Raw genomic sequence first — 27,762 nt, forward strand, 5'->3', positions numbered from 1 at the left:
ATACTTTCGGCTCCATAGAGGGACAAGGCAGGGATGCCCTCTGTCCCCATTATTGTTTGCACTGGCGATTGAGCCCCTGGCAATAGCATTGAGGGGTTCCAAGAAGTGGAGGGGAGTACTTAGAGGAGGAAAAGAACACCGGGTATCTCTGTATGCGGATGATTTGTTGTTATATGTAGCGGACCCGGCGGAGGGGATGCCAGAGATAATGCGGACACTTCGGGAGTTTGGAGAATTCTCAGGATATAAACTGAACATGGGGAAAAGTGAGTTGTTTGTGGTGCATCCAGGGGAACAGAGCAGAGAAATAGAGGACTTTCCGCTGAGGAAGGTAACAAGGGACTTTCGTTACTTGGGGATCCAGATAGCCAAGAATTGGGGTACAATGCATAGGTTAAATTTAACGCGATTGGTGGAACAAATGGAGGAGGACTTCAAGTGATGGGACATGGTATCCCTGTCACTGGCAGGGAGAGTGCAGGCGGTTAAAATGGTAGTCCTCCCGAGATTCCTCTTTGTGTTTCAGTGCCTCCCGGTGGTGATCACGAAGGCTTTTTTCAAAAGGATCGAAAAGAGTATCATGAGTTTTGTGTGGGCCGGGAAGACCCCATTAGTGAGGAAGGGATTCTTACAGCGTAGTAGGGATAGGGGGGGGCTGGCACTACCGAGCCTAAGTGAGTACTACTGGCCGCCAATATCTCAATGGTGAGTAAGTGGATGGGAGAAGAGGAGGGAGCGGCGTGGAAGAGACTGGAGAGGACGTCCTGTAGGGGGACTTGCCTACAAGCTATGGTGACGGCCCCATTGCCGTTCTCACCGAAGAAATACACCACAAGCCCGGTGGTGGTGGCGACTTTTAAAATTTGGGGACAGTGGAGACGGCATAGGGGAAAGACGGGAGCCTTGGTGGGGTCCCCGATAAGAAATAACCATAGGTTTGCCCCGGGGAAAATGGATGGGGGATTTGGAATATGGCAAAGAGCAGGAGTAACGCAACTGAAAGATCTGTTTGTGGATGGGAAGTTCGCAAGTCTGGGAGCGCTGACCGAGAAATATGGGTTGCCCCAAGGGAATGCATTCCGGTATATGCAACTGAGGGCTTTTGCGAGGCAACAGGTGAGGGAATTCCCGCAGCTCCCGACGCATGAGGTGCAGGACAGAGTGATCTCAAAGACATGGGTGGGGGACGGTAAGGTGTCAGATATATATAGGGAAATGAGGGACGAGGGGGAGATTATGGTAGATGAGCTGAAAGGGAAATGGGAAGAAGAGCTGGGGGAGGAGATTGAGGAGGGGCTGTGGGCGGATGCCCTAAGTAGGGTAAACTCATCGTCCTCGTGTGCCAGGCTAAGCATGATTCAATTTAAGGTGTTACACTGGGCGCATATGACTGGAGCATGGCTCAGTAAATTTTTGGGGGTAGAGGATAGGTGTGCGAGATGCTCGAGAAGCCCAGCGAATCTCACCCACATGTTCTGGTCATGTCTGGCACTACAGGGGTTCTGGGTGGGGGTGACAAAGGTGCTTTCGAAAGTAGTGGCGGTCCAGCTCGAACCAAGCTGGGGGTTGGCTATATTTGGGGTTGCACAAGAGCCGGGAGTGCAGGAGGCGAGAGAGGCCAATGTTTTGGCCTTTGCGTCCCTAGTAGCCCGGCGCAGGATACTGTTGATGTGGAAGGAAGCCAAGCCCCCGGGGGTGGAGACCTGGATAAATGACATGGCAGGGTTTATAAAGCTAGAGCGGATTAAGTTCGTCCTAAGGGGATAGGCTCAAGGGTTCACCAGGCGGTGGCAACCGTTCGTCGAATACCTCGCAGAAAGATAGAGGGAATGGAAAAGAAGAAGGCAGCAGCATGAAGCTCAGTTTTAAATTTCTGTCGAGTAATATATATAGATATATATAGTGCGGTGACTCAAGATATATTGATCAAAGTACAGATCTATCAACTGGTGCAGTTGGCAGCCGAGAAGGGGGAGGACGAGAGGACGATGCGGCCTCCGAAAGCTGACCTTGCTGGAGGGGCCCCCAGAAAACTGAAGACCAGACCAGACCAGACGATCGGAAGCCTTCAATCCGCGATTCGGCTGGACTGCAAGACCTTTTACTTTGCCTCATATTAAGCCACGACGGTCTGCCCTGTTTCCCCCGAGCGGTAAAAGAATCTTAGAAGAAAGGACTGAGATATCACGTGCTGAAATCACTTTTTCGGAAGAATTAAAAGGAATGCCAGTGCAACATTCCTACTGCTTCTAAGGTGTTACTGAAGGGTTACAAGGGAACGAGGAAAAGAAAAGTTCCTACTCCTGTAAAGTTGACATTATGGGGGACAGCTCTCCTTTAAAAATTTGTGTTATTTTGAAAAGTGTAGCAGATCTATCCGCAACCAGAAGGGGGAGCCAGACTCCACCAGATGTCTCTAGTGAATATATATTCAGCGATCTTACGAATTCTATCTGTAATCATTTGAATTTGCAAAAAGCAATTGCGGAGATTGAGTTAAAATACAACATTACTCAAGGCCAATGGTCCTTCGAAGATGTTAAAATAGTTTGGTGAAAGATCGCCCGTTTAACAAAAAAATGACCGCATTAAGTGGTCACTTGTGGCTCTTAGAGAACTTTGTATAAGCAAAGGTCAGCAGCTCAACAAAGACGCTATTAAATCTGCCAGAGAGGAACTCCAAATAACCTCTGCTCTTTTACAAGACTCAAATTATAAGCTCGAGAGGTCTGACCAATCTAGATCCTTTTTACACTATCAATACTGTGAAGTCCCAAAACAAATTGCAGACCTTAAATGGAAAACTACCGAGCTTCAGGCCACTAATGCCAAACTTCAAAGTACAGTCTCTGATCTTCAGACCATTAATGTAGAAGTTCAGGCAAAAAATATCGAACTCCAAACCATTAATGCTGATATTCGACACTTCCGGTTGCGGCAATGAGGAGCTAAGCCGCACGTTTCGGCAGCTCCCGCGATAACGGACTTTCGGGCTCTCCAGAGAAGCCCCAACGGAACTTTTTTGATTTGATCCCGTGTGGGAAGGTGCAGTAAGGTCCCCCCCTTACAGTATATGGCTGAGATCAGCGGTGGAGCGGCCAGAAAAGAGACTCTGGAGCAGCGGCAAGAACGAGGGGGAAAAAGCAAGATGGCGGAGGGCGGAGATTGAGCAGCGTGGGGGCCGGACCAGCAGGAGTTCCTTAAGCGCTGTGTGGAGGAGCTGAAAAAGGAGGTGCTGGCGCCATTGCTGTTGGCAATCGAGGGGCTGAAGGAGACCCAGAAGACCCAGGCGGTGGAGCTTCGTGAGGTGAAAGATAAAATGAATGACAACGAGGACGAGATCCTGGGCCTGGCGGTAAAAGTGGAAGTGCACGAGGCGGTGCACAGGAGGTGGGCCGAGAGAATTGAGGTCCTGGAGAACAGGTCGAGGAGGAAGAACCTCCGGATTCTGGGTCTTCCCGAAGGAGTGGAGGGAGCTGATGCCGGGGCGTATGTGAGTACGATGCTCCATTCGCTGATGGGAGCGGAGGCCTGTCCGACCCCCCTGGAGTTGGAAGGGGCTCACCGGGTCCTGGCGAGGAGACCCAAGGCTGATGAGCCGCCAAGGGCGATAGTGGCAAGGTTCCATCGCTTCGCGGATAAAGAAAGTGTGCTGAGATGGGCCAAAAAGGTGAGGAGCAGTAGATGGGAGAACGCGGTGATCCGAGTTTACCAGGATTGGAGCACGGAGGTCGCAAGGAGGAGAGTAGGCTTCAACCGGGCCAAGGCGGTGCTGCATAAAAAAAGAGTCAGGTTCGGCATGCTGCAGCCTGCGCGACTGTGGGTCACTTATCAGGACCGACACCATTATTTTGAAACGCCAGAAGAGGCTTGGACCTTTATTCAGACGGAAAAACTGGACTCGAACTGAGGGGATGTGGTTGTGGGGGGAGATGTTGGTTGTATATGGGATTGTAAATAGGGGTTAAGAATACTTCATGGGTGGGATGATGGATGGGGATGTGGGTAGAGTTCTGGTTAAAATTCCTAAAATTCCTTTTTTTCCTTTCTGTAGACGAGATGATGATGATGGGGAATGTGGGCGTCGGTGCTGGAGGGAGGTGAGACTTGGGGATGAGGGAACTGGGATAATGGCCGCAACAGGAGCTGCGCCACAGGGGGCGGGGCTGGTTCAGGAAAGCGCGGGCTTTTTCCCACGCAAAAAGGGGGGGGGGATGGAGGAAGGTAAGGAGGAGGAGAGACTCCCACACGGGGAGATCAACAGGAAGCCGGGGTCAGCAGAAGTCAGCTGACTCACGGAAGTAATATCGGGGGAGCAAAAGAGCTAGATGTGGAGCTAGCGGGGGGGGGGGGGGGGGCTGGGTGTAGGGAATGGGGGAAGAGGGGGGAATTTAGGATTGCTGCTGCACTGTCCGAGGGGGAACTGAAAATGGAAGAGGTGGTCGGGATGGGGGTTCCCCGCCTGGGGGACTGGAGGGTGCGGGAGGCGCGAGCACGGGACTGGCCTAAGATAGGAGATGGCTAGTCGGCTGGGAGGAGTGGGGGGGGGGGGGGGGGGGGTAACCCCCCAATCCGACTGATCACGTAGAATGTGAGAGGCCTAAATGGGCCGGTTAAGAGGGCCCGAGTGTTCGCGCACCTAAAGGGACTGAAGGCAGACGTGGCCATGCCTCAGGAGACACATCTGAAGGTGGCCGATCAGGTCAGGTTAAGGAAGGGATGGGTAGGACAGGTGTTCCATTCGGGGCTGGATGCGAAGAATAGAGGGGTGGCAATACTGGTGGGAAAGCGGGTGTCATTTGAGGCCAAGAACATAGTAGCGGACAAGGGAGGCCGATACGTGATGGTGAGCGGTAGGTTGCAGGTGGCGTGGGTGGTATTGGTAAACGTATACGCCCCGAACTGGGACGATGCTGGATTCATGAAACGGATGTTGGGGCATATTCCAGACGTGGAGGTAGGGAGCTTGATAATGGGGGGGGGGGATTTTAACACGGTGTTGGACCCAGCATTAGATCGCTCCAGATCTAGGACGGGGAAGAGGTCGGCTGCGGCCAAGGTGCTTAGGGGGTTTGTGGACCAGATGGGCGGCGTAGATTCGTGGAGATTTGCCAGGCCTTTGGCCAGAGAATTTTCTTTTTTCTCCCATGTACATAAGGCTTACTCCCGGATAGATTTTTTTGTTCTGGGCAGGGCACTGATCCCGAAAGTGGAGGGAACGGAGTATTCGGCCATAGCCATTTCAGACCATGCCCCGCATTGGGTGGAGCTGGGGGAGGAGAGGGACCAACGCCCATTGTGGAGGTTGGATGTGGGACTGCTGGCAGACGAGGAAGTATGTGGGAGGGTGCGGGGGTGTATCGAAAGGTATCTGGAGGCCAACGACAATGGGGAGGTGCAGGTGGGAGTAGTATAGGAGGCGCTGAAGGCGGTGGTCTGGGGAGAGTTAATCTCCATCAGGGCTCATAGGGTGAAGAGAGAGGGCAGGGAAAGGGAGAGGTTAGTGGGGGAGATTTTAAGGGTGGACAGGAGCTATGCAGAGGCTCCTGATGAGGGACTACTCAGGGAGAGACGAAGTTCGACCTGTTGACCACAGGGAAGGCAGAGGCACAGTGGAGGAAGGCACAGGGGGCGATATATGAATATGGGGGGGGAAGGCGAGTCGGATGCTGACACATCAGCTCCGTAAGAGGATGGCAGCGAGGGAAATAGACGGAGTCAAAGATGGCAGGGGAACTACGGTGCGGAGTGCGGGGAAAGTGAATGAGGCTTTTAAGGCCTTTTACGAGGAGCTGTATAGGTCCCAGCCCCCAGGGGGAAAAGAGGGGATGCAGCGATTCTTGGACCAATTGAGGTTCCCAAGGGTGGAGGAGCAGGAGGTGGCTGGTTTGGGGGCACCAATTGGGGTGGAGGAGCTGGTTAAAGGACTGGGGAGCATGCAAGCAGGGATGCCCCGGGGCCGGATGGGTTCCCGGTGGAGTTTTGTAGGAAGTATGTAGACCTGTTAGCCCGGTTGCTGGTAAGGACCTTCAATGAAGCAAGGGAGGGTGGGACCCTACCCCTGACAATGTCGGAGGCAACGATCTCTTTGATCTTGAAGCGGGATACGGACCCACTGCAATGTGGGTCGTATAGAACGATCTCGCTCCTTAACGTAGATGCTAAGTTGCTGGCAAAAATGTTGGCCACGAGGATTGAGGACTGTGTCCCGGGGGTGATTCACGAGGACCAGACGGGATTCGTAACGGGTAGGCAGTTAAATACTAATGTGCGAAGGCTCCTAAATGTGATAATGATGCCATCGGTGCAGGGTGAAGCGGAGATAGTGACAGCCATGGACGCGGGGAAGGCCTTTCATCGGGTAGAGTGGGAGTATTTCTGGGAAGTGTTGAGGAGGTTTGGGTTCGGGGGAGGGTTTATTAGTTGGGTTAAGCTCCTGTATAAAGTCCCGATGGCGAGTGTGGTCACGAACCGGTGGAGGTCGGAGTATTTCCGGCTGTATCGAGGGACGAGGCAGGGGTGCCCCCGTCCCCTCTGCTGTTCGCATTAGCAATTGAACCTTTGGCCATGGCGTTAAGGGAGTCGGGGAAATGGAAGGGGGGTGGTTCGGGGGGGGAGAGGAACATCGAGTGTCGCTGTACGCAGACGACCTGTTGCTGTATGTGGCGGATCCAGTGGAGGGGATGGTTGAGGTAATGCAGATCCTACAGGAGTTTGGAGACTTTTCGGGCTATAAGCTCAATGTGGGAAAGAGTGAGCTCTTTGTGATCCATCCGGGGGACCAGGGAAGAGGGATAGACGACCTACCGTTGAGGAGGGTGGAAAGGAGCTTTCGATACTTGGGGATTCAGGTAGCTAGGAGCTGGGGGGGCACTGCACAAACTCAATTTGACGAGGCTGGTGAAACAGATGGAGGAGGATTTTAAAAGATGGGACATGTTGCCACTCTCGCTGGCGGGTAAGGTACAGTCGGTTAAAATGGTGGTCCTCCCGAGGTTTTTTTTTGTATTCCAATGCCTCTCAATTGTGATTCCCAAGGCCTTCTTTAAGAGGGTAAGCAAGAGTATTATGGGATTTGTGTGGGCGAGCAAGACCCCGAGGGTAAGGAGGGGGTTCCTGGAGTGTAGCAGAGATAGAGGAGGGTTGGCGTTGCCGAATTTGGGTGGGTACTATTGGGCAGCCAACGTGGCAATGATCCGTAAGTGGGTGATGGAGGGAGAGGGGGCGGCGTGGAAGAGGTTTGCGTCCTGCAAAGGAACGAGCCTGGGGGCGCTGGTGACGGCACCGCTGCCGCTCTCGCCGACAAGGTACACCACGAGCCCGGTGGTGGCGGCAACGTTAAAGATCTGGGGGCAGTGGAGGCGGCACAGGGGTGCGACGGGAGCCTCGGTGTGGTCCCCGACCAGAGACAACCATCGGTTTGTCCCAGGAAGGATGGACGGGGGGTGTCAGAGCTGGCATCGGGCAGGGATTAGAAGAATGGGGGACCTGTTCATTGACGGGACGTTTGCGAGCTTAGGGGCGCTGGAGGAGAAGTTTGGGCTACCCCGGGAAACGCTTTCAGGTACATGCAAGTGAGGGCGTTAGTGAGGCGGCAGGTGAGGGAATTTCCACTACTCCCGGCACAGGGGATTCAAGATAGGGTGATTTGGGGCGTATGGGTCGGAGAGGGCAAGGTGTCGGCGATATACCAGGAGATGAAAGAGGGGGAGGCTTTGGTAGAGGAGCTGAAGGGTAAATGGGAAGAGGTGTTGGGGGAGGAGATTGAGGAGGGGCTATGGGCTGATGCCCTAAGTAGGGTTAATTCCTCTTCCTCGTGTGCCAGGCTTAGCCTGATACAATTTAAGGTGGTTCATAGAGCGCATCATAGAATTTACAGTGCAGAAGGAGGCCATTCAGCCCATCGAGTCTGCACCGGCTCTTGGAAGAGCACCCTTCCCAAGGTCAACACCTCCACCCTATCCCCATAACCCAGTAACCCCACCCAACACTCAGGGCAATTTTGGATACTATGGGCAATTTATCATGGCCAATCCACCTAACCGGCACATCTTTGGACTGTGGGAGGAAACCGGAGCACCCGGAGGAAACCCACGCACACACGGGGAGGATGTGCAGACTCCGCACAGACAGTGACCCAAGCCGGAATCGAACCTGGGACCCTGGAGCTGTGAAGCAATTGTGCTATCCACAATGCTACCGTGATGCCCCTAATATGATGGGGGCGAGGCTGAGTAGGTTCTTTGGGGTGGAGGACAGATGTGGGAGGTGCTCAGGAAGTCCAGCGAACCATGTCCATATGTTTTGGTCATGCCCGGCACTGGAGGGGAGTTGCGGGAACAGTATCTAAGGTGGTGAAAGTCCGGGTCAAGCCAAGCTGGGGGCTAGCAATATTTGGAGTAGTGGACGAGCCGGGAGTGCAGGAGGCGAAAGAGGCCGGCATTCTGGCCTTTGCGTACCTCGTAGCCCGGCGAAGGATCTTGTTAATGTGGAAGGAGGCGAAGCCCCCCAGCGTGGAGGCCTCGATAAATGATATGGCTGGGTTCATAAAGCTGGAGAGGATAAAGTTTGCCTTGAGAGGGTCTGCGCAGGTGTTCTACAGGCGGTGGCAACCGTTCCTAGACTATCTCGCGGAGTGTTAGATGATGGTCGGACAGCAGCAGCAGCAACCCGGGGGGGGCGGGGGGGAGACGACCCAAGGCCAACAGAGTACTTGACTAAGAGGTTGGCGGAGTTGATGGGGGAGGGTGAGAACCCCTCCCGGTACGAGCTGGACCGAGCTCAATGGTCATTAAGGCCGAAGCCCAAAGTGAACGAGCCGCCAAGAGCAGTAATTATCTGCTTCCATAAGTACTGCATGAAGGAGAAGGTGTTAAGCTGGGCAAAGCAGAAGCACGAGGTGCAGTGGGATGGTGCTGGAGTTCGGATCTACCAGGACTTGACGGTGGAGTTGGCAAAAAGACGAGCGGTGTTCGGCGAGTGAAGGCGGCACTGTACAAGGGGGTGCGATTTGGTGTGGTGTACCCGGCGAAGCTGAGGGTGACGTATAACGCCAAAGACTTTTATTTCGAGACAGCGGAGGCGGCTGAGGAGTTTGTGAGGGCAGAAGGCTTGGGACAGACGTGAGGAGCGGAGCTGGAAGAGAGACTGCGGACTGTGATTGGGGAGCTGGAAAATGTATAAATGCTATCACTTTCTTTTCATTGACGTGGATTGTAATTTACTTCACTTCACATTGTTACAGAGTTCAAGTTATTGGTTATTGCAAATACTGGGCGCAATTCTCCGATCGCGGGTCAGAGTGTCCGCGCCGTCGTGAACGCCGTCGCGTTTCACAACGGTGCGAAACGGGTGCGGGCACTAGCGATTCTGGCCCCCTGGCGCTGGAGCGGTTCACTGGGGGCAGCGCCAACCCGCACATGCGCGGTGGCTTTAGGGGACCCACCAGCCCCGACGCAACATTGTATGGGGGTTCTGGGGCCGGACGTGCAACAAAGTAGGCCCGAGGGGGAGAGAGGCCGGCCCGCCAATCGGTGGGCCCCGAACGCGGGCCAGACCCCATTGGAGCCCCCCCCCCCCGGGGATTCGTTCCAAATCATTGAAAAATGATTTAAAAGCTTTAAAAACGACAAGCAGCTACAATCCAAATGAATTCGACCAATCTACCCCACAAAATTCACACAAAAATCCTTTTCTCGTGGCATCACCAACCCCCAAGATTGCTACCATGCCAGGATGGGAAGAACTAAGGGATCTTTTCAGCTCTGATGAAGATAGTGATGGAGTGACGCTTCTAGTTACAAAGGAAATGATGTTCCTTGTGTCAGCCCTGCTGTGACACTGCCAGCCCCTAAACTGGCCCTTTTACTTACTAAGAGGATCAAAGTTGAAACGCTAGAAACAAAAGATGCAGATAATGTTTCTACCTATAGATCTCGATACACACTGATGTGTTGGGTAGGTTGGGTCGAGGTGAACTGCACTTGATGCAGTGCAGCGAGAGACAGACCTCCAACACTTGATAAAATGCAACACGACTTTATTCAACATCCAAACTATTATACCTGTTCAACTGTGGGCTGACACTATGCTGACTTGACTGGAGACCTGGCACTAGCCTGACCAGACTAACCTAGCTACCACATGGTGTAGGCACTGGCTAGCTCACGAGCTCTGACTGTCTCAGAGGCTGGGTCCCGAGAGAGCGGGAAAACTGGTGCCCTCTAGCTTTATAGTGGTCGTGTCCTGTCTGGTGATTGGCTGCTCTGTTCTGTGTGCTCACTGGTCATCCTGTGTGTCAATCACTGCCTGTCTGCACTCCATTGTATACATAGACGTATATTATGACACACAACATTGGATACTTGATCCTGCTGACCCTGATAAGGTGGATGTCATGATATGCAGACATCCACATAATGAGATACAGACAGGCAGCTAATCAACACAGAGGACAGGACATAACCAATCAGCAGGCAGAACACTTGGGGGTGGTTTCCCACTATAAAAGGCACGAGGCACTCACACTCCGCCTCTTTCCACTGGGGACATCTACAGAGTGAGTCAGGTGTATATATCACATAACACCTACAGCACATGGCTAAGAGCTAGTCTGGTTCAGTCAGACAGAGTAATCACACTTAGGTTAGCAGAGAGTCGAACTCACAGAGAACTGAGCTAACTGTGTGACAGGTTCAATAAATCAAATTGAACTAACTTCAAGGTCTGAAGTATATTTCAGTTATAGCTGCATCCAGTTGCAGCCCGTGTTATCTCAGTGTGCTTAACACGACAGTGGACAGATGGTCTAAAGACCTTCCCCATCCTATGAAGGGAGGGTTAGCTACTTGGGATGAATTACAGCGTTTAAAGAATATTTACAATTTACATCCAATGGATGGTGTTCAGGTTTTTCCAATAATGGTTTGTGCCAGAGATAGTAAAAGACTCTCAACAAATGTTCTCAGAGTCCTGGGAGATGATTTGCAAAATCTGGACGCAGCCTGGCAGTCAATTAAAGAATGGGTAACAGCATTTAACCCACCTAAAACTGATTGGACAAAAATCACTTCCTGCCTTCAGAAAAATTTAGACGATGTGCAGGATTATGAGGATAGGTTGAGAGCAATTTGGGTGGAACATTCAGGAATGGCACTTCAAGCAGGAGAACAGACTTGGGATCTGAGTACATTGGGACCATTTAAAAATGCTTTCGTCAATGGTTTAAAACCAGAATTGTCTAAAGCTTTAAATCTGGTGCTTCCTGACTGGGGACTAGTTGGCACTACATACAGGGGACTGGTAGAACGCTGTATTCAAATTGAACGAGGACTGAAAGTTAGAGACCGTGACGTCCCACAGGGCCAGTCTGAAGCTGCAGCCGCTGCCGGCACTGCAGCATCTACCACGACCCCTCTTCCTGCTCCATTAAAGGATTCCAGAAAACTGGATCAATGCCATTTTTGTGGTAAAACCGGGCATTGGGCAAAAACATGTTGTTTCAGAATAGAGGGGTTACAGGGAAAAGACTACAAAGATACATCCCATGACTGACATCACAGGTATATGCCCCGTGACAACTATCAGGATATGCCCCGTGACAACTATCAAGATACACCCCGTGACAACTACAGGGAACCGCCCCATGACTCATACTATCGGGACCCACTCCATGACTACTATAGGGATCCGCCCATGAACACATATTACGACGATATTATACGTACAGGGAACAACCTAGACCCCGCCCATGGGCACCACCTAGACACGATTATGATGACGACAACGACAGGTTTAACCGACAACAATGGAAACCACAACTTGAAGAGGACAAAAAACTAGTGGACCCCACTCTCAGTGAGCCCATTCAAACAGCGTTACACGCTTAACTTAAAACCGATTCGGATGGACTGTATATATCATTGAGAGTGGGAGGACAAATACTTGATTTTCGTTTTGATACTGGAGCAGAGTTAACCTGTGTTCCAAACGAATATGCTAAATTCTTCCCCTCAAACAGAAAACACATTGAAGCCTACGCAGTAGGAGGGGATCCATTAACCTTTCGACGAACAGAACCTTTACTGCTTGAATTGGCAAATATCAAATGACAGCCTCAATTTGGATTGGACCAGTTACTCAAGCCCTTCTGGGTATGGATATCATCTCACAATTGAATTCATCCCTTCATTTTGATAATGGCAAAGTTACATGGTCCCTCAGAAACCTCAAAAAGAATGAACTTGAGCAACACTCAATTTGGGCAAAGGACAAAAATGACTGTGGTCTTTTAAAAATGGAACCAGCATCCTTTACTGGAATGGCGCCACCGTGTACAAAACAATATCCCATTAACCCCTCCTCAATTGAGGGAATACTACCTGTAGTACAGCAATTGGAAGAAAGAGGAGTTTCAATCAAATCCCATAGTTCCTTAGTTAGGCCCCATTTAGAATACTGTGAGCAATTTTGGGCCCCACACCTCAGGAAGGACATACTGGCACTGGAGCAGGTCCAGCGGAGATTCACACGGATGATCCCAGGAATGGTAGGCCTAACATACGATGAACGTCTGAGGATCCTGGGATTATATTCATTGGAGTTTAGGAGGTTGAGGGGAGATCTAAATGAAACTTACAAGATGATGAATGGCTTAGATAGGGTGGATGTAGGGAAGTTGTTTCCATTAGCAGGGGAGACTAGGACCCGGGGGCACAGCCTTAGAATAAAAGGGAGTCACTTTAGAACAGAGATGGGGAGAAATTTCTTCAGCCAGAGAGTGGTGGGTCTGTGGAATTCATTGCTACAGAGGGCGGTGGAGGCCGGGACATTGAGTGTCTTTAAGACAGAAGTTGATAAATTCTTGATTTCTCGAGGAATTAAGGGCTATGGAGAGAGAGCGGGTAAATGGAGTTGAAATCAGCCATGATTCAATGGTGGAGTGGACTCGATGGGCCGAATGGCCTTACTTCCGCTCCTATGTCTTCTGGTCTTAAACAGTCCAGTGTGGCCTGTCAAAAAGGCTAATGGCACATGGCGCCTGACTATTGATTATAGAAAAGCCAATGAATGCATTGACAGAAAAGCTCCTTTGGTAGCCGATCCATCTACAATCTTTAATGCCTTGACACCGAACCTTGAATGGTTTTCAGTTACAGACATGGCCAATGGCTTTTGGCCAGGACCACTAGCTGAGGAAGGTCAACCATGGTTTGTTTTCACCGTTAAACAACAACAATACACATGGACCAGACTACCACAAGGATTCCACAACAGCCCTACTGTTTTTCACATGGCTCCACAGGACCACCTGAGAAAACTACCCGATATGCCCTCCACCATTATCCAACACGTGGATGATGTTCTGATAGCCTCCATTAATGAAGATGGCCATGAGAAAGATTTGTCCTCCCTTTTAAATCATCTTTACTACAATGGACACAAAGCAAGCCTCGCCAAAGCACAAATTTCCCAAGATGAGGTTATTTACTGAGGTCAAATAATCTCCAACGGTAAAAGAAAACTTACCCAGGACAGGACAGCAGCAATAAGAGGTGCATGCCAGACAGCCTACAACTGTCCAGGAGGTGAGATAATTTTTGGGACTTTGCAATTTTAACAGAAATTGAATTGATTCCTTTACTCCAATAGCTCAACCATTAAATGATCTCCTAAAAGGCAACCGGAAATCAAAAGACTCAGTTAACCTCACAATTGGAACAGACAGAGTCATTCTTGAACCTGAAACGGGCTTTGTGCACAGCACCTGTCCTTGGCATTCCACACAATGGAAGGCCTTTCACCGTGTTTGTTCATGAGAAAGACGGCTACATGACAGCAGTACTAGCCCAAGAACATGGTGACCGGTTAAGACCTGTAGGATATTACTCTGCCAAACTCAACAATGTTGCACTGGCACGTGGCAGCTGCCTCAGAGCCACGGAAGCCACATGTCAAGCTGTGATGCATACAACAGGCCTTGTCTTGGATCAGCAGTTGACTATTAAATGCCCCCGTGCAGTCCATTCTCTACTTTCCATGAACAGAGTATCACAAGTCACATCAGCCAGGTGGACCAGGTGGACAGCAGTGTTGGAAGCACCTAATGGGCAGCACGGTAGCATTATGGATAGCACAATTGCTTCACAGCTCCAGGGTCCCAGGTTCGATTCCGGCTTGGGTCACTGTCTGTGCGGAGTCTGCACATCCTCCCCGTGTGTGTGTGGGTTTCCTCCGGGTGCTCCGGTTTCCTCCCACAGTCCAAAGATGTGCAGGTTAGGTGGATTGGCCATGATAAATTGCCCTTAGTGCCCAAAATTGCCCTTAGTGTTGGGTGGGGTTACTGGGTTATGGGGGTCGGGTGGAGGTGTTGATCTTGGGTAGGATGCTCTTTCCATGAGCCGGTGCAGTCTTGATGGGCCGAATGGCCTCCTTCGGCACTGTAAATTCTATGTTAATCTTTACTTCCACCGAGCCAGTCCAGTAAATCCTTCAACTTTGCTCTCGCTTCCCGAGGAGCAACAGGGGGGAGAAATAGAACATGACTGTGTGGGAGTAACAAAAGAAATGGAAGAGGCATGCCTAGTAGAAGAAGAACCACTACAGAACCCAGATTTGATTCTATTTACAGACGGTTCCTCCTTTCGTGATAAAGGTGTCAGAAAGGCTCGATGGGCAGTCACCAGCTCCTATGAAGTAATGGCGGCAGGAAGTTTGCCCCAAGGAACATAGCTCAACCGGCTGAATTAAGGGCTCTAACAGAAGCATGTCATGTGGCAAAAGATCAATGCGGACTCCAGATACGGTTTTGGAGTAGCCCATGATTTTGGTCACTTATGGAAGAAAAGAGGATACCTTACCACAGCAGGGACACCTATACGAAATGGAAAAGAAGTACAAGACCTTCTAGAAGCAATGGCTTTACCAAAAGAAGTATCTATTCTCAAATGTAAGGCTCGTACTCAAGAAGATACTATGGAAGCTAAAGGAAATGCCTTTGCAGACCAAGCAGCAAAGAAAGCTGCCTCTAAGTGGCATCCTTCAGCACCACCAAGACACATCTACAAATTAGGAGTGACCAAGTCATTACAAGATCTATGTGAAATGCAACCAAACTCTACACAAGAAAAATGGTCATGGCTAGATTCAGGGATTGAGGAGTTTGATGATGATATCTGGAGACAAGTTCAGACTGATAAACCAGTGGCACCACAGGCACTGATGCCATTTCTGGCACAACTGATCCATTCATGGGGACATTTAGCCCCTCAACAGATGATGGATCGATTCCACAGAAGTTGGTGTGGCAAAGGATTCAAAAAACATGCACAATTGGTATCGGACCGCTGTGTCACATGTCAAAAGAACAACTTTGGACCTATCACGAAAATGTCCCAGTTAAGAGATCCTGCCCCTGCAGGACCCATTTCAGAACATACAGGTCGATTACATCCCCTTCCTCCGTGCCAAAGACACATAGTAGATAAATTTTCTAGATGGATAGAAGCTACTCCAGTCAGAAAGGCTACAGCCACCCATACAGCCAAAATGCTATGCAAAGACTATATTCCCAGATGGGGAGTACCAGCTAGCATTGATTCAGATAATGGAACCCACTTTACGGGTGCTATATGCCAGGAGGTGTGCAGGTTACTGAACATCGATTGGAATTTGCATTGTCCTTATTATCCAGAATCATCAGGACTAGTGGAACGCATGAATCGGACCTTAAAAGAATGACTGTCCAAATACAACCAAGAAGCCATGAACTGGATTCAAGCTTTGCTCCTAGTACTGTGCAGTATCAGAGCAACCCCAAATATAACAACAGGCCTAAGCCCATTTGAGCTCATCACTGGCAGACCCATGTCCCTGCCGGGAACTATTGACTTACGAAAGGCAGACTGTCATTCAATGAGTGATGCTTAACTTGGTTATTGTCAAAATCTAACAAATGCTGTTAGTTCTGCTTCTCAACAGGTTTCCGCAGCCTGGGGGTGATCCCCCTGAAGGAGGACATACCATAATCCCTGGCGAAGCTGTGTACCTAAAGAAGATGCAAAAGGACCCTCTCGGGGCCAAGTGGGAGGGCCCTTTTCAGGTGTTGCTGACTACACAATCGGCCGTGAAACTCCAAGGAAAGAAACACTGGATTAACGCGTCACATGTGAAGCGCGCGCGCATCAGAATAATAATAATCCGTTATAATGTTTGCAACATTATTAATTTTAAGTTGCCTGGTCTGCTTAGCAGGCTTTACTAAACAGTTACATGACAATACCTTTCTTCAAATGTCTCACAGTTATGCTCAAAAATTTAATATCTCCGGGTGCTGGGTGTGTACTGCATTTCCTGCCCACTCAGAGGGAGGTATCCCTTTTATACCCGTTCCTTTTAATATTTCAGAAACCACTGAATGGTATATTTTTTCAGAGCTCTCATCGCTCTTCCCATGTCCATACAGAAGCAGAAAAATGTTCGGACTCCAGAATGGCGGTTAATATTAATTATTATGTCCAACTTTGGGAATCTGCCGGTTTTTCATTGAATTCTTTTGAAGGATGGTATCAACATAACTATGACACAAACAACCCTCCCCAAATTCACCTCCTGTCTACTGACCAGAAAGGGACCATATGCTTAGTTAGTGATGATCCTGTCGGAATGAGGATGGGATATAGCAATGGCTCCCATTACTTTCATGTGAGTACATCTTGTACTCGATTCCGAGCTGAAAGAATTGCTCGCGCTTCCTTATTAACAGGCTTACTGAATCTCACGAGTAATTCCACATTTCTAGATCTCTTAGACGAAATTACCCGTTATACTCCTGAAAATGGAAATTATTTTGTCTGTGATAACAAGGCCTACCCCTGGCTTCCAAGACTTTGGTCAGGAGGCTGTTATTTAGCATACGTCATACCTCCCATCCATCATCTGTCTACCCTTCCAGGACCACCAGTTCAAAGAGAGAAACATGCGCTCACCATAAAAGATAGATTTCTTGTTTACCTTATTCCTTTTTATTGGCACAGACGAGTGGCCAGTGAATTGAACAAACTAACTGACATAATAGAACAAGTAGCTAATGATACCTCCTACGCCCTAATTGGAATTTCTGACGAAATGGTTGCCATCAAAACTGTTACCTTACAGAATCGAATGGCACTTGACTATTTGGTAGCCGACAAAGGTGGCACCTGTTCCCTGATTGGTGCAGAATGTTGCACCTACATCTCAAATAATTCAGACCAAGTCAAAGACTTGGCAATACACATCCAAAACGAAGTTAAGAAACTTGAACACTCCTCTGATTCCACTCCTTGGGGTTGGCTCTTTGGATGGTCAGGTGGCACTGGAAGGTCCGTTATCCAGGGAATTTTCTCCTTTTGCATTATTGGATTTATCCTTTACATAACCATCATGCTCATCAGATGCGCATGCCAATGCATGGCAGCCCGTACCGCCCAAAGGATTCAAGTGGTTCAGTCCACACCCTGTGCATCACCAGCCAATAACTTTGAAATGGAACGTTTCTGTTGATTTGTTATTTACTGCATTATTAATCATTTATTAGTGAATTATTATTAATAATTTTATTACTGAGTTACATAATCAATTTTGATAATCATTTTACCAATTATTACTAAATCATATACTCACCTTCAGTTATTTTACTGTATAATCATTTTATTTGTGTACATGAAATAATGATTATAAATATTGAATTATGTCATCAGATATCAATTTTTAATCAGTATATCAATTTCTTTTTAAAATTTAGTGTACCCAATTCATTTTTTCCAATTAAGGGGCAATTTAGTGTGTCCAATCCACCTAGCCTGCACATCTTCGGATTGTGGGGGCGAAACCCACGAAAACATGGGGAGAATGTGCAAACTCCACACGGACAGTGACCCAGAGCCGGGATCGAACCTGGGACCTCGGCGCTGTGAGGCTGCAGGGCTAACCCACTGCGCCACCATGCTGCCCTAGTATATCAATTTTTGATCAGTATATCAATGTTTGAAGCAATTTTTCAATTTTTACTAAGTCCTTTAATCAATGTATTATCAAGTTCAATTATTAATGTATTAATATTTTACGATATTATCATTTGATTTGTTTTATTGAATTAAGATGTTTGTAACGCTTGCAAGACTTTTCCCACTCTAATGTTGAAGGCTGTTCTCAAACAAGTGAACCATTAAAGGCAATGTGAATGAGTCTCTCTCTACTGTCTCACTGTCCTATTGCATTTATTCCTTTCCTTCTTTGATTTTCTATTTCATTTTTGATTCATCTTATTCACCTTTCGAATAATCAAAAAGGGTAGACTGATAGAATCTACCTTTTTAGTATAAATCTACCTTTTTAGTATATAACAAGTGTAAAGGGACAAATGGCCCAAGATTTAAAATGGCTTCTTGAAACGGTTTGTTAAAAAAAACACATTTCAAACAGGACAGTAAAAATGCTGAATCCCATGAGAAATATCAAGATAATGAAGCCAAATAGGCCAAGGACACATTTTGTTAATTTAAAGTTTTGGGGCTATATTCCCAGAAACTGTTTTCATGACAACAGATAAGGCTCATAAGAAAGATGTATTTCAATTACCTCACATTAAAATTTGATGGACAGACATCTTAATCGAATTGAATTAACTGTGTAATTACTTTAACCCAATCACAGCCAGAAAGGGGAAGGCATTGGTGATAGCAATAATCTTAAAATGTACATGCCGGTTTGAACAATTCATTCCGGAATCATCTGACTTAATTTTTGAAGCTATTTTCTGCACTATCGCTTTGAGCAGCCATTTTGTTTATTTTCAACTTTTCTGTATCGTGTATTCAATTAGAAGAAATATCAAGAGCTGCAACTTGTATTGAATTTGACTCAGGACTCTGTATTTGCTTGGACAAAACGAACTTTAACAAAACTCTGTATCTGCAAGAAAACTGACTTGATAAGAGACATCTGCAAAACTAACTGAATAAAAGACAATTTACTTCACGTAAGAAGCTCAGTTTCAAAGTCTGTCGAGTAATGTATAAAGTGCGGTGACACACAAGATATATTAACCAAAGTGCAGACCTATCACAGGTGCAGTTTAACATGGATAAGTGTGAGGTTATCCATTTTGTGTGAAAAATAGAAAGGCAACTTATTATCTAAATGGAGAGAAACTTCAGAGTGTTTCAGTCCAGAGGGATCTGGGTGTCCTTGTGCATGAATCTCAGAAAACTAGTATGCAGGTACAGGTGGAAATAACGAAGGAAAATGGAATTTTGGCATTTATTGCAAAAGGAATAGCGTATAAAAGTAGGCAAGTGTTGTAGCAACTGTACAAGGCATTGGTGAGACTGCACCTGGAGTATGGTGTACAGTTTCCATCCCAATCACGGAACTGGCGTATCCAAAGTGTGCCATTTCCCGTGATGCCCGTGCTAGCCCCTTTGGAGTGGCTAAATATCTTCACCTGTGGCCCGTTTTTTGACGTTGTGAAACTCCACAGTTTTCACAACGGCATCAATACTTAGTCTCCAGAATGGAGAATCCGGACCGAGGGATTTGTCTGATGAAGAGAGATTGAACAGTTAGGCCGCTACTGTCTCCGGTTCAAAAGAATGAGAGATCTAATTGGGGTATATAAGATGATAAAAGGCATTGACAAAGTAGACATAGAGCAAATGCTTCCTCTTGTGGGACAATCTACAATAAAAGGTCAAAGTTATTGTATAAAGGGTAGCTGATTTAACAGAGAGTAGGAGAAATTACTTTTCTCAAAGGGTGGTGAATCTGCGGAATTCACTGCCCCAGAGTTCAGTGGATGCCGGAACAGTGAGTAAATTTAAGGAAGAGATAGACTGATTTTTAATTAGTAATGGGTTAATAGGTTATGGAGATCGGGCTGGAAAGTGGAGTTGAGGTCGAGATTAGATCAGTCCTGATCGTATTGAATAGCACAGCAGGATCGAGGGGCTGACATTCCTACTCCTGCTCTTAGTTCTGGTGTGAAGGTGGAAATTGGGAGCAAAATGGAAACATTTATCCACCTCCGGATGAATCATGAAGCTCTCCCAATATAGTCATTGATAAAATGGAAAAAGAGTAGCGGGAGCAAGCCTGAGTAGACTGGAATAAGAGTGTTCCACATAATCAACAAAAAGACAAGCATACCTGGAGCCCATGTGGCCCATGGCCTCACCTTTTATTTGCAAGAGAGTTAAAGCAAAACTTATTGAGCGACCGAATAAGTTCAACCTGGCAGAGGAGAGTGGTGGTGGACCTCTCCTCAAGGGACCATGGACCAGAAACTAAATTGGATTCCCAGGGTAGAGGGGTCAATTACTAGGGGGCATAGGTTTAAGGTGCGAGGGGCAAGGTTTAGAGGAGATGTACGAGGCAAGTTTTTTTACAGAGGGTAGTGGGTGCCTGGAACTCGCTGCCGGAGGAGGTGGTGGAAGCAGGGACGGTAGTGATGTTTAAGGAGCATCTTGACAAATACATGGATAGGATGGGAATAAAGGGATACAGACCCAGGAAGTGTAGAAGATTTTAGTTTAGAAGGGCAGCATGGTCGGCACAGGCTTGGAGGGCCAAAGGGCTTGTTCCTGTGTTGTACTTTTCTTTGTTCTTGTTGCCATATATATACTGTGGCTACAAGAACAGGTAAGGGCGAGGAATCCTGCGGTGTGCAACTCACCTCATGACTTCCCAAAGCCTGTCCACCATCTACAAGGCACAAGTCAGCAGTGTGAATGAAAAATGAAATGAATGAAAATCGCTTATTGTCACAAGTAGGCTTCAAATGAAGTTACTGTGAAAAGCCCCTAGACGCCACATTCCGGCGCCTGTTCGGGGAGGCTGTTACGGGAATTGAACCGTGCTGCTGGCCTGCCTTGGTCTGCTTTCAAAGCCAGCAATTTAGCCCTGTGCTAAGCAGCCCCTCGACCTAGCCAGTTCTGTATCCGCCTTGACAAAATACTCCCTACTTGCCTGGATGAGTGGAGCTCCAACACCAATAAAGAAGCTCGACACAATCCAGGACAAAGAAGCCAGCTTTATTGGCACCCCTTCCACAAACATTCGCCCTCTCCTCCACTGATGCATAGTAGCCACCATGTGTAACCATCTACAAGATGCACTGCAGGAGCTCACTAAGATTCCTTAGGCAGCACCTTCCAAACCCACGACCGCTACCATCTAGAAGGACAAACAGATATATGGGAACCCCACCACCTGGAGGTTCTCCTCCAAGTCACTCACGACCCTGGCTTGGAAATATATTGCCGCTCCTTCACTATCAGCAGAAGCATGGAGACAAAATGAGCAATGGGATGAAATCAGAGCTGTAGTGAATGGCTGTTTTTCGGAAAGGAGTGAGGGAAACAGTGCACCTCGCTATGGTTAAGTATCAGGATCACTGCTCTTTTTGATTCTCTATCACTGACTTCCATAAAATCAATATCCATAGAAACATTACAATGCAGAAGGAGTCCATTCAGTCCATTGAGTCTGCACCAATCCTCTTCCCCACCCTATCCCTGTAACTCCACTTAACTTGCATATCTTTGGACACGAAGGAGCAATTTAACATGGTCAATCCACCTAATCTGCACATTTTTGGACTGTGTGAGGAAACCGGAGCACCCGGAGGAAACCCACACAGACACGGGGAGAAAGTGCAGACTCCGCACAGGCAGTGACCCACGGCCTAAATTGAAGCCGGGTCCCAGGCACTATGAGGCAGCAATGCTCTTTTAAAAAATTGAGTGCACCAAATTATTTTTTTTCCAATTAAGGGGCAATTTAGCGTGGCCAATCCACCTACCCTGCACATCGTTGGGTTGTGGGGGTGAAACCCACGCAGACACAGGGAGAATGTGCAAACTCCACATGGACAGTGACCTAGGGCCGGGATTCGAACCTGGGTCCTCAGCGCCGTAGGCAGCATGCTAACCACCGTGCCGCCTTTCCGACATGGATTAGAGGTCACAGGAACAATATCAACATTTTCAGATGACACAAAAGTTGAAAGTATCGGAAACAGTGAGGAAGAGAGTGAGAGGTTTGAGTAGGACAGAAGCAGAATGGTGGAATGGGTGAGCTCACGGCAGATGAAATTCAACACAGCAAATTGGGAGGTGATCTACTCTGGTTGGAAGAATGAAGAGAAATAATCCAAAGAAGGGCAGAATTTTGTTAGAATTTCGAATGCACAGCCTGATCGGGTGGTGGATGCAGATTGAATAATAACCCGCAAAATGGAATTAGATTAAAAATTCAAAGCAGCAACAAACTGTAGGGAAATGGGAAAATTGGACAAACTGGATTGGTTTTATAAAGAGATAGTACAGAATCGATGGGCTGAATGACCACTTTTTTACTGTATTATGATTCTTACAATTCCGCAATATTGTCTTTTTATTTGGGTCATGCTGAATAGAGCAAACTCGGGGGCTGAGTTTCTTTCCAATCAGAGAGGCTGCTCTGTGTATCAATCCACTTCCTGAGATTGTTCAACTAGCTGCAGCCCCTCAACCAATTTCCTGTCTGTTCACACATGTCCTGTTTCTTTTTCCAATGGCTTCAGTCAATGCAGTTTTGTTTTTGAACAACACATTACTCTATATTTATCCGTCCTGTGGGATCTGACTTATTTCCTGCTTATCAGTTGTTTTTAAACACTTTTTATCCTGAATCAAACTGCACAAACTGTTTCACCAGGGCTTCCTGGATCCTTTCTCTTCTTCACGGTATCATAGTTAGTTTTACAGCAAAAAAGAGAGGCCTTTGCCCCATCTTGTCTGTGCCAGCCATCAAGCACCGATTTATTCTCACCCCATTTTCCAGCACTTGCCTTGTAGGCTGTAGCATTTCTAGTGATTGTCTAAATGCTTCTTAACTTGTGAGGGCTCCTACCTTTAACAAACTTCCAGGCAATGAGTTCCAATTTGATCCCTCTACGAAGGGGGAATATTTCTTCCTATCTACCCCGTCTATGTCTCATAAATTTGTGCACCTCCAAACTGTTCCCCTTCAGCTTTCTCTGCTCCAAGGAAACCAATCCCCGGCCTATCCAGCCACTCTTCATAGCTGAACCGCTCCAGCCCAAGCAACATCCTGGAGAACTTCCTCTGAACTCTTTCCAGAAAAATCAAATGCTGACTCTGGCTGGGTTCAGTTCTACATTCACTGGTCACTGGTTCTACTCCAGCCTCTGGCCCAAGTGCTCAATATTACAGAAATTAAACGAAATGAAAGCTCAATTCTCCAGCCATTTGACCCTGGGGGTCTGATATCAGCACCTGGAATTGACCTGACCTGATACGACACATCATGTAAAGAAAACGAGGTGCTTTTAACCATGACGATTGAAAATTGTGTCTGTGCCTTTAAAAACTGCTCTCACTCCCAAGTTACCACCAATGTGTGAAACATGTCCCTTTAAGAACTGCCCTCACTCCCACATTACCATCAATGTATGAAATATGTCCTCTTAAGAACTGCTCTCACTCCCACGTTTCCTTCAATGTTTGAAATGCAACATTTACTTACCAATGTTAACCTATGTCTCCACTCCAGCAAGTTGGTTTCTTGAAACAATAGATTGTTGAACTATTTCCGAGTTGGGTTCCAAAGGCGGCCGGTGCGATCCTGGGACTCTGATCCACTGAACCCACCCCCATCCACTGACAGCTCACAATGCCCGGGGAATGATTGACGGCAACTCCGGACCAATAGGGGAGTTGGAGGATCAAGTGTGGCGACTGGTCCTCCAACCAATCGGAGTGAATAAGGGGCGGGGCTGAGCCCAGATCTCCCTCATTGGCTGACACTCTGCATCATTTTGGAAGCTGATTTGTCTCAAACTCCAGGAGAAAGCTGGACCTTTCTGTTCTTTAAACAGATGAAACCCTGTGGGTATGGAGCAAACTAGAAATAATCTGGCTTTAAACAGATGAAACCCTGTGGGTATGGAGCAAACATTTCAACAGTTGTTACTGAGATAGATTCATTCAGAACTACTTGACTACTTGAGGGTTGGGGGTCAGTCAGCTCAGTTGGCTGGTTAATGCTGTGGAGCGTCGCCAACAGTGTGGGTTCAATTTCTGTGCCTGCTGAGGTTATTCATGAAGGCCCACCTTCTCAACCTTGAGAGCGATGAACATTGGGGATGTGCGAGGTCCAGAGTTGGAGGAGCAGAAAGATCTGGGTGGGATGTCGGGCTGGAGGTGGTTACAGAGAGGGAGGGGCGAGATCAAGCAGGGATTTGAAATAAAATCTGAGAATTGTAAAAAATCGATGCATTGTTAGACCGGGTACCAATGTAGATCAGTGAGTACAGAGGAAATCAGTGAATGGGACTAACAGTGAGTTAGGATACAGAGAGATGGAGGGGTAGCGATAATGTCACTGGATTAGTAATCCAGAGGCCCAGGTAAATATTCTGGGACATATGTTTAAATCCAAATATGGATTGGTGGAATTTATATTCCGTTAACAAAATCTAACCTCAATAATGGTGACCATAAAATTAACATGAATTGTCCTAAAAACCTTGGTCTGGCCTACATGCGACTTCAGACCGATATGGTCGACTATTAACTGCCCTGAAATGGCTGTAAACTCCAATCAGCCCCCTCCCCCCAGACTAAAGAAAAGGAAATCCACACAAAACAAATGTTTCAGTGTTCAGTGTCAGTACAGAGGCCAAAGCCTAACCTCTGATATTGGAGGAAGTGGTGTCTACTCACACTCCTTTCCCTGTCTCTGAACATTCTAGATCTGAAACAGTGTGATTTTTGTGAAGTAAGTCAGGGGATATCGAAAAATCTATATAAATCGAACCCCAGGATGTCCCAAAACCTTTAGAAAATGAAATGCTGTTGAAGGTGAGTCACTGTTGCAATGCAGAAGGCCTGGGTGCTCCCACAAACAGCAATGTGCCGATGACCAGCGATGCTGGTGGCCACCCAATACAGTCAGATTGGAACTCGCTGGTGTGTCAGCAGGTTAAGTGACTGAATGAATCTCTTCCCACATTCAGTGCAATCAATGGTTTCTTTCCTGTGAGAGTTGGTATTTCATCAGATATTTATAACTTTTAAAACTTTTCAGAGTGTGTACACTTAAAATGTCACTTTTCAGTGAATAACCTGATGGGCAGTGAGGCTGGAAACACAAGTGAATCCTTTCCCACATATGGAGCAGATGAACAGCATCTCCCTGGTGTGAACCCGTGGGTGTATCCAGAGACTGGATAACTGATTGAATCTTTTCAGACACGGAGTCAGTTTTACGGTTTCTCCTCACTGTGAATGTGCTGGTGTTTCTGGAAGCTGGACGATTTGGTGAATCCCTTCCCACACACACAGGACAGGTGAACGGTCTCTCCCTGGTGTGTCAATAAGCTCCCAGTTGTGATGGAGAACTGAATTCCTTCCCACAGTCCCAAAATTTCCATGGTCCTCCCTGTTGTGGCTCTTTGTGTCTTTCCAGGATGGATGATCAGTTGCAATCTTGAATGGGATACACAGGATATACAGCACAGACAGGCCATTCGACCCACCCAGTTTGTACTATTTGAGCCTCCTCCCATCTTTGCTTCTCCCAGATATATATATATATATATATACACACACACACACGTTTGTCCAGCCTCCCTATAAATACGTGGATACTATTCACTTCACCCACTCCCTTTGATAGTCATAGAAGTTTACAGCATGGAAACAGACCCTTCAGCCCAACTTGTCCATGCCGTCCAATTTCCACCATTAAGTGAGTCCCAATTGCCAGCATTTGGCTCATATCCCTCTATACCCATTATAACTGTCTAAATACTTTTATAAAACAATATATATATTTTATTAAAGTTTTCAAGCACAATTTTTCCACTTTACAAATCAACATAAAAGATAACACAATAACTAATAAGTAACATTATTTAAATAAAATAGTGAACTAGCAAAGTAACAAAAAAGTGCTCCCCCCCACCCCCCCCCGTCTAAATACTTTTTAAAAGACAAAATTGTACCCGCCTCTACTCCTGCATCTGGCAGTTCATTCCAGACACTCGCCACCCTGTGTGTGAAACAATTGTCCCTCTGGACCCTTTTGTATTTCCCCCCCTCTCACCTTAAACCTATGCTCTCTAGTTTTAAACTCCTCTACCTTTGGGAAAAGATGTTGATTATCTACCTTATCCATGCTCCTCATTATTTTATAGACCTGTATAAGATCACTCCAAAGTCTCCTACGCTCCAGGGAAAAGAGTCCCAGTCTATCCAGCCTCTCCTTCTAACTCAAACCATCAGGTCCCAGTAGCATCCTAGTAAATCGTTTCAGCACTGTTTCTGGTTTAATAATATCCTTTCCAGAATAGGGTGGCCAGAACTGTGCACAGTGTTCCAAGCGTATTATTAATGTCTTGTCCAACTTCAGCAAGTTGTCCTGACACCTGTGTTCAATGTTCTGACCAATGAAACAAAGCATGCCAAATGCCTTCATCACCGTGTCCAATTTCCAACTCTGATAGGGGACATTCCCCATCGCGGGGAAGGCTTGGTAAAATGTCCACCGTTTGTTTACATTCGCTGTTGCTGAGGCTGTGTAATCCCCATCTCAGCTTCCTGAAGCCGCACCGTGCATGCTCTGAGAAATGGGCTATGGGGGCGGAGCTTTCCTGCGCATGTACGTTGATGATGATGAGCTGGATTCACCATTCATCCCACCCATGTGTCATTGAAGAACAAAATGTTATAAAGTAGTGAACATTATCTAGTTCCACTCCTTAACCCATCAAGTGCAAAATTAATGTATTAAATGTTATCATTTTAAATGATATTCTTTCAAAATGTAATCACGTTAATCTGATTCATGGCCTCATTTTGTCTCGCAGAGTGGTTAGCACTATTGCTTCACAACTCCAGAGTCCCGGGTTCAATTCCGGCCTCGGGTGACTGTGTGGAGTTTGCACTTTCTCCCTGTGTTTACATGGGCTTCCTTGGATGCTCCGCTTTCCTGCCACAGTCCAAAGATGTGAAGGTTAGGTGATTGGCCATGCTAAATTGCCCCTCACTGTCCAAAAGGTTAGATTGGATAGGGTGGAGGTGTTTGCGGGCTAAAGTAGGGCGCTCTTTCCAAGGGCTGGCGCAGACCCAATGGGCCGAATGGTCTCCTTCTGCACTGTAAATTCTACGATTCTATGAAACCCCTGAACTTTATCTGTCAGTGTAATGTTGGCGAGTGGTGATCGACTGTCCTGGAAGCTAACAGGAAGAGAACTCCGAGGTCAAAGGATTAAGGGAGCAGCGAGTTCTGTATTGTGGGGTTGGATGCTGGAAGCTGTGTTCACACGTCAAATGAGTAATTGTGAATTCAAAACAAGAAATGCTGGAAAAACACATCAGGTCTAGAAGAGAAACTGAACTAAAGTTTGGAGTCCCTACTGCTTCTTCAAAGTTGAAGCATTGTGAAATCCTGCTTATCAATTTATCTTTCAAACTTAAACCTGCTGTTTATTTTAAGTCTGGAACAAATCGGTTTCCACCAATCTCCAATTTGACAGCATGTTTCTGGCACCTTCCTGCATTTCCTCTTCCTGGCTCTGAGCACAGCGGTAAAGGAGTCTTCAGTTCCATGTCGAGGAACTCTGAGCCACGGAAGAGAGAGAAGCTGGGACACATTTCTTTTAATTTAGAGTACCCAATTAATTTTTTCCAATTAAAGGCAGTTTAGCGTGGCCAATCC

The 27,762-nt window shown here is 47.3% G+C and overlaps 1 protein-coding gene across 1 annotated transcript in view; it reads right to left on the bottom strand.

Annotated features, from left to right (window-relative positions):
- LOC140419733 (uncharacterized) overlaps positions 1-23,670 on the bottom strand; it is a 60,329-nt gene extending 36,659 nt beyond the window's left edge. Inside the window, exon 1 of the mRNA XM_072503668.1 lies at positions 23,566-23,670. The gene's annotated coding sequence lies outside the window, so the exon portion shown is untranslated. The remainder of the gene's footprint in view (positions 1-23,565) is intronic.
- Between the last annotated feature and the right edge of the window lie 4,092 nt (positions 23,671-27,762).

Source organism: Scyliorhinus torazame, chromosome 5 (assembly GCF_047496885.1).
Source record: "Scyliorhinus torazame isolate Kashiwa2021f chromosome 5, sScyTor2.1, whole genome shotgun sequence".
NCBI classification, from domain to species: domain Eukaryota; kingdom Metazoa; phylum Chordata; class Chondrichthyes; order Carcharhiniformes; family Scyliorhinidae; genus Scyliorhinus; species Scyliorhinus torazame.